The sequence below is a fragment of the Hibiscus syriacus genome, unplaced genomic scaffold (assembly GCF_006381635.1).
Source record: "Hibiscus syriacus cultivar Baekdansim isolate YM2019G1 unplaced genomic scaffold, ASM638163v2 tig00110469_pilon, whole genome shotgun sequence".
Lineage (NCBI taxonomy): Eukaryota > Viridiplantae > Streptophyta > Magnoliopsida > Malvales > Malvaceae > Hibiscus > Hibiscus syriacus.
Genome location: NW_024062751.1, coordinates 1,362,472 through 1,370,685, shown reverse-complemented (window position 1 = coordinate 1,370,685; position 8,214 = coordinate 1,362,472). Strand labels below are relative to the sequence as shown.

At 38.9% G+C, this 8,214-nt stretch overlaps 1 pseudogene; it reads left to right on the top strand.

The window, feature by feature from the left end:
* The first annotated feature begins 4,361 nt into the window (after nt 1-4,361).
* LOC120127588 lies at nt 4,362-7,357 on the top strand (annotated as a pseudogene).
* The last annotated feature ends 857 nt before the right edge of the window (nt 7,358-8,214 follow it).

Below are 8,214 nucleotides of genomic sequence, written 5' to 3'. Positions count from 1 at the left end.
CCTCTTTTGGACCAGACTTTATTACTTCCTTTATTTCTGAGATAAATGATTTAGACTTCATTTCAGATCCTATAGCTCAAATTTTTCTATTAGATGAGGATCCTAAAACTTTTGAAGAAGCTATAAGATCTATCGATGCTAGTTTTTGGAAAAGCGCTGTTAATGATGAACTAGAATCGATAATGTCTAATCATACTTGGGAATTAGTTGACTTGCCTAAGGGATTCAAACCAATTTCCAACAAATGGGTCTTCCGGAAGAAACTAAGGCCAGATGGTTCGATTCAGCGGTACAAGGCAAGGTTAGTCGTCAAAGGGTTCACTCAAAGGTTTGGTTTAGACTACTTTGATACATACTCTCACGTTACAAAGATCTCAACGATTCGTGCATTATTTGCACTAGCCTCTATTCATAAGTTGCAGGTACTTCAAATGGATGTTAAGACTGCTTTCTTAAATGGGGATCTAGATGAGGAGATTTACATGGAGCAGCCACTAGGTTTTGAGGCACCTGGTATGGAAGGCAAAGTTTGTAGACTCAAAAAGTCACTCTATGGACTTAAGCAGGCTCCTAAACAGTGGTATGAGAAATTTCATAAAACTATTCTTAGTTTTGGTTTTGTTGTGAATAGTTCGGATGCTTGTGTGTATTCGAAGATGTTTGAAACTAAATGTGTTATCATAAGTCTTTATGTTGACGACATGTTGATTTTCAGTTCTAACATTGAGTACATTAACAAAGTTAAAAATTTCTTGTCCACTAAGTTTGAGATGACAGATTTGGGAGAAGTAGATGTAATCTTAGGAGTCAAAATTACCAAAACTGAGAAGGGATTTTCTTTATGTCAAGCACATTATATAGAGAAAGTGCTAAATAAATTTGACAGTTTTGATGTCATCCCTGTTCGAACTCCTTATGACCCTAGCATACATCTAGTTAAGAATAAAGGAAGTAGTGTTTCCCAAACTGAATATGCTAAATTAATCGGAAGTTTAATGTTCTTAATGAACTATACTCGGCCTGATATTGCTTATGCTGTGAGTAGACTAAGTAGATATACTCATAATCCGAGTGGTGAGCACTGGATTGCTCTTAAACGCTTACTGAAGTATCTTAAGGGTACTGTGAATTGGAAACTTGAGTTTGTTGGCTTTCCTGCGGTATTGGAAGGATATTGTGATGCCAACTGGGTTTCTGATAATGATGAGGTAAGCTCTACGAGCGGGTATGTTTTTACTTTGGGTGGAGCAGCGATCTCGTGGAAATCATCAAAGCAGACTTGTATTGCTCGTTCTACCATGGAGTCAGAGTTTATAGCTCTTGACCTAGCTGGGCAAGAAGCCGAGTGGCTCAGAAGCTTGTTAGCAGTTATTCCGTTGTGGGGAAGACCGACTCCTCCAGTTTCATTGTTGTGTGATTCACAAGCTGCGATATGTGTGGCTAAGAACCAAGCTTACAATGGTAAGAAAAGACACATTCGTATAAGACATGAATCAGTTAGACACTTGATAAAGAATGGAGTGCTCTCTTTAGAGTATGTGAAGTCGGAAAGGAACCTAGCAAATCCACTTACCAAAGGGTTAAGTCGGAAGCTGGTCCTAGATTCGTCGAGGGGGATGGGTCTAAAGCCCATTGGTTGAGGAATTCATGGTAGGTACCCAACTTAGTTATCTAAGTTCCATGTGGTCAAACGAAACCATGGAAAGACTCATAGTGCACATTCCTACTGCCTATCCCTATGATGAATAATGTGCATGCCCAGGATGAGCTTAATTGCTCTTAATAAATTCATAGCCCAGGCTTTGGGTGGTCTTAATGAGAAAGACTTGATGAATTTACCGATTTTAGCTGAATATCTATTCTTAATAAGTTCATAACCCAGAGTGAGTGGGTAGGAAATGATGAACTTGCCGACAGAAAGGTTGAGTTTGTTAAACTCTTAATAAATTCAAATCCAAGTATTTGGATGGTTCTAGTGAGAAGGACTTATTGAATTTACCGATAAATGAGGTTGAATATTTATTCTTAATGACTTCTTAGCCCAGAGTTTGGGTGGTTCATTTATAATGAACTTGAAAAAAGTCACCATACCCTTTGTGAGGTTGAGCTATTATAAAAGCTCTTAATTATTTCATATTCCTTTTTAAAGGGTGGTTTATGTTGAGATAAACTTGATGAAATAACCTATGTAAGTGAAAAGGGTTAGCCGCCTTCTATGAAAAATGTTGGGCTATTTTTCTAGCACACTTACTAGAATCCTGAGGTAAGATGGCCAAATATATACTTTTGTATATATATATCTTACACATCGAGGACTCAGGTGGATGAAGGGGTTAGTTGTGTGTTATGAGTTTACCCTGATCTTAGAAAGTTCCAGACTAGTTTCACTTATCTAAGAGAAGGATTGCTCATCATCGCTATGTACTAGTTCCAAATATGTTCACTAGTGCTTAAGCAACTAATCTCGCTATTACTCTTCTGGAAAGCTTGTTTTCGAGTTTCAGAAGATTTCTTTCGCATTAGTGGGGGAATGTTGGTAATGCTCAATCCCACATAGTGTTGGAAACACTATTGGGAATGGTATTTAAAGCTTGACATTCCACTTCCTTGTTGAGTGATAGAGAACAAGGGGGGCTCTCGCGCACCGCCGCCGCCGTCCGTCCGTCTCGTCTCGTCTCGGCTCGGCTCGGCTCGGCTCGGCTCGGCTCGGCTCGTGGTCGTGGTCGTGGTCGTGGTCGTGGTCGTGGTCGTGGTCGTGGTCGTGGTCGTGGTCGTTTGGTGCATGGTTGGAGCACTTGATGTTGTCACTCACTATGCAATGTTTTATTTCTCTTCTGATCCTGCTCTGAAAGATTTGGCACTGGCGAAATCTGCTCTACCATGAAGGCCGTCTACTCCCCGGTTGGCAATTAAGATCTTCGGTTGCTGCGCTTCAAACAGCATACAACTCTACTGTCACTTCTTCGGCATCGTCCTCTGCTTCCATGGCTGCCGATCTTGTTCTTCTACGATGGATAAAGCCACCCCAAGGTACTTTCAAGGTTAATGAGGACAGTGCATGCCCACGACCGCCTGCTACGGCAACTATTGGTGCCATTCTCCGTGACAGTGCCGGTGGGGTCCTTGCTGGTCGAGTTATCCCTGCCCCACATTGGCATCAGTCCAGCATCGTTGAAGCGTTGGCCATTTCCCACGGTATTCGTATTGATGTGGAGATGGGTTTATCAGCTGTTGTGGTTGAAAGTGATTCCATGACTACGGTGCAACACCTTGGAAATATGTCTACGGATCGGTCGGTTGTTACTTTTTTCCTTCACGAAGCAAAGCAACTTCTTGATGATCATCCTAATATTGTTGTTAGTTTTACTCGCACAGAGGCCAATGGAGCGGCCCACGCTTTAGCCAAATATGGCTCTATATCTGCTGCTCCTTTATGTTTTCAATCTGTAATCCCGGATTGTACTGCACCGGTTGTTGCTTCGAATGCAAATTTCAGTTAATGAATGTAATTATTTTAATATATAAAGCGATTATTATTAATATTTAACCAAAAATGTAATTATTAGCCAAAAATGTGAGTTCTTTTATTAATTTAACCTAAAAAGAAATCAATTAACTATGGAACTGTACTTCATTATTGATACTATAAATTCAATAATATTTGATCGCATGCTTAAAATCCATTAGTCAATTCGATTTTATATTAATAAAATCACAATTAATTTTTTTAACCGACCCAAGGAAATTAACATATAGGATGTTCCTCTTGTTCACAATTCAAATCGCTCTCAAACTCCATGTTTTTTTTGTTTAAAAGGAATTTAATTTTGAGTCAATATGTGTTATACCATGATCTGGACCTTGAACCATACCAACCTTAAATAATCTTGCACGTGTTTATTCCCAATATCTTCGTCTCTCTTTACTTAAACCCGCCCTGTTTTTCCTTCCTTCCTTCCTTCCTTCAATCCGGTCGTGTTATTGTTTGCTTGATTGATTTTGATCTTTGGAAAATACAAAAAAGAAAGCAATCAAAACCCATTGAAGAGTTGGAATTCATCTCAATTTTGTTTTGATTCTGGAAGCCTGTTCCTTGGAATTTTGACCCTGGTTTCCCTTCTTTTTTGACCGACCTTACCAAAAGAAAGTCTTTTTCTTGTTTTCACTCAAGTTTTTGGATCCTTTCCTTAATTGATTCTTGCGGTATATTATTTGTACGCTCCATTTAACAAACCAAGTAGGAAAAAAAAATACTTTTTATGTTCTTTGTTTCCGATTTTATATATATAAAAAAAAGACATCTTTTTTTTCTTTCCGAACCTCCATGATTGCAGATAAGAACAGTTCCAAGAGACGCCGTTCGCAAAAAAAAAATAAAAAAAAAATAGGTGAATTCTTACTTAAGGTAATCACAAACGTCATCGTTTTGTTGTTGTTACTATGTCTGGCGCAACAGAGCAGGGCGTGGAACATGTAGGCTTGCCTAAGATGGAGGCGAAACCCAAACCCGAACCCGAATGTATCAACCCCGTCAAGAAACCCGGACCCGTCACAATGGATTATGTTCTCTTGGCATTGCGCGAGACGAAGGAAGAAAGGGATTTGAGGATTCGGGGTTTGTTCAATTTTTTCGATGCAGCCAATGTGGGATTCCTGGATTATGACCAGACCGAGAAGGGTCTATCGGCGCTCCAGATTCCGGCCGAGTACAAGTACGCCAACGATCTGTTGAAAGTTTGTGACGCCAACAGAGATGGGCGCGTGGATTATCAAGAATTTAAAAGGTACATGGATGATAAAGAGCTTGAGCTTTATAGGATTTTCCAAGCTATTGACGTGAAACACAATGGCTGCATTTTGCCTGAGGAGCTTTGGGATGCGCTTGTCAAGGCTGGTATGCCACGCTCTTTCTCATTGCATTTTCGTATTAATTGAATTTTATGCTTGATTGGTCTGGTGAGGTTGTTGCATTGATTGAGGTTGACAATGAAATCATTATAAAGTTTGAACAATGTGTGATTGTTTGCTTATAAATTTAGAGGTTTTATGTTGTTTTCAATCTTTTGAATACCCCATTCGTTAATAAAAACTTGTTTTCAATCGGAACTGCTAGGTACCTGTAAGGAAAGTAGATGTCATTAAAAGTAATTAATCCAAAACCACTAATTTGGTTTGCAATTTGAATTCTGGCAGTATGCGTTGTTCAGAATAGATTACATTTCAAGTTGTGGGAAACTGGGAATGCATTCTCTTGTTCTAATTTCTGAACAGAATCCGGAATAGGTTACAGTTAGGCAATGCCTTTGTTTGAAATAATCTCAATGGAAGATTATGAGAGGGTATAAATTTTCTCTCGCCAGATATGTGTCCCGTGGTGTGGATGTATTAAACTTTTTGTGTTTTAGTTCTTAAATCAACCAAAGAAGAAGGGAATTGGGATGTATTTTTTATTTTTCTGTTCTTCTGTTGTTCAGATTTGTGTTCTTTAAGTTGCAAATTATTCTGAAACTAAAGTTTTGCTGAGCTGAAATCTGAACTTATAGGTTTGTTCTATTTCTTTTATGAATGTATCTGTATTTATTGAGGCGCATTGGCTAATCCTACGGTTTGGCAACTAAGGATCTATGTCAGGTGTCAAGTGAGTTTGCCACCATTGAGGGAAAGGTTTGTCGGGCTTGACCTCTGAGGCCGTCTTGTTAGTTTACTCGTAATGCCCTATTAAGAGACAGTTTCTTGTCGGTATAAGAATTATATGTCAAGTTTGTTTTGCTGGATGTTGAGTGGCTGGTAGTTTCCATGATTGCAATTCAACAGTTGTTTTCATCTTATAAGCCCTGGCAGTTTTTATTTTGCAGGGATTCATATCGATGATGAGGAGCTTGCATGATTTGTAGAGCATGTTGATAAGGACAACAATGGAATTATTACATTCGAAGAATGGAGAGATTTCCTTCTACTCTATCCTCATGAAGCTACTATGAAAAGCATCTATCATCATTGGGAAAAGGTTTGCCTCGTAGATATCGGAGAAACGGCTGTTATTCCTCAAGGCATCAATATGCATGTTAAGAGCAGCAAGTATTTTATTGCAGGAGGAATAGCCGGAGCAGCTTCTCGCACTGCAACTGCTCCTCTCGATCGCCTCAAGGTTGTTTTACAAGTGCAAACAACAAATGCTAATATTCTGCCAGCTGTAAAAAAGATATTGAAGGAAGATGGTGTTTTAGGGTTTTTCCGTGGCAATGGGTTAAATGTTGTCAAGGTAGCTCCTGAAAGTGCCATAAAGTTCTATGCATATGAAATGTTGAAGAATGTAATAGGAGACAGTACGGGGGATAAGAGTGATGATATAGGCGCCAGTGGGAGACTTCTAGCTGGTGGATTGGCCGGTGCAGTGGCACAATGTGCTATCTACCCAATGGATCTTGTAAAAACTCGATTACAGACTTGTGCTTCTGAAGGTGGAAAGCCACCAAACTTGGGGAAATTAACTAAGGACATATGGGTTCAGGAGGGACCTCGAGCATTCTATAAAGGTCTTGTCCCATCTCTTCTTGGGATCATCCCTTATTCTGGCATTGACCTTACTGTCTATGAGACCTTGAAAGATATTTCAAGGTCATATATTCTTAAAGATAGTGGTACTTTTCTATCTGCCTTTTTGTTTTCTTATTTTTCACTAACTTGGGAGCTTCTTCTGAATTTCTTACTCAAAATGCTCTCTGATGACCCTTTCATGTTTTCATAGAACCCGGTCCACTTGTGCAACTAGGCTGTGGAACAATTTCTGGATCTTTGGGAGCAACCTGTGTTTATCCTTTGCAGGTTATTCGAACGAGGTATGATTATAATGTGTAGATGTCTTTTTGTTCTGGTAATTGTGGTTAATTCGTATCAGTGTAACATATTGCTGATTTCTTTGTTTTTCCAGAATGCAAGCTCAACGTGCTACCGCAGATGTTGCATATAACGGAATGTCTGATGTATTTTGGAAAACCTTTCGGAATGAAGGTTATAGAGGTTTTTACAAAGGACTTCTCCCTAATCTTCTGAAGGTTGTCCCATCTGCAAGCATTACATATTTGGTTTATGAAGCAATGAAAAAGAGTCTAGAACTTGACTAGAGCCTAAAGTTCTGCAGTCGGACCTAGCCGCCTTATATTTATTGCAGCGGAACCTTGAGTTGACGACGAATACGAAGATAATAAGATATGATTATAATTCCCCCTCGAGAATGCGGTGCATAGTTTTGTAGTGAACATTTTTCTAGAAGAGTCTTATTGAAACGAAACGTTGAGAATCGGATTTATATGACATGCCTCCCATCTCTTGTGAGCTCATATCGTGTTCGTGTCAAATACGAGACGAAGGATCTATTATCTCATAAATGTTGATTTATGGAAGGTTATAGGTTATGAAATGGATTGATCTGCATTTTACATGCATTCTATTCGATAATATATCTGATGCTATTGCTGCTTTTGACACAAATTTTCAATTCAACATGACAATCATTGTTAGTAAATTTGGGGTTTGAAAGTCTTGGGATCCTTGCAGCTTCTTTTGTACTGAGAATGTCAACAAAGCAAAGAGCTGCAAGGTTTTCGTTATTGGAAGCTGCATCTTTTGTATTCATATTCGAATATATGCCGGACACTGCTTTTCTTTCGAGACGAATTTGTCTTGCACATTCTGTATCTGCAAACATGTATAAAGACTAAACGCATAGAACATGATGGAACTTGTGTCGTACAACATACTGGTGAAGAGCAATTATTCATAATATGAAATGGGCCTTCGTTTATCCGCTGAAACAGCAGGAAATATAACGGCAAAGGTGACATTACAAGATCCCATTTTTTTGTTCAACAAACAATGAAAAGAACAAGCGATGAGTTCATTTCGATCTGAATCTCTCAACTCAGAATTGAAAACGAAGATGCAGAAATGAAAATGGAACATGTAAAGTAAAAAAAAAAAAAGATCAGAAAGAAAGGCGTAACCTTCCCTTTGCCTCCAATGACTTGCCTTCAAAACCCCTTCAAAATCCTCTACGAGGTGCAACCTGAAGAGGAATGGTTATCAATGCCTGGTATCTTCTTCTTCTTTTTCTTCCTACTCCACATACTCTTTGTCTGTAAATTTAAAGCTCACAAAGACGAAAGAATCAAGATCAATTTTATTGCGTTGCATGGTGTCTTTGTTCCTGCAACA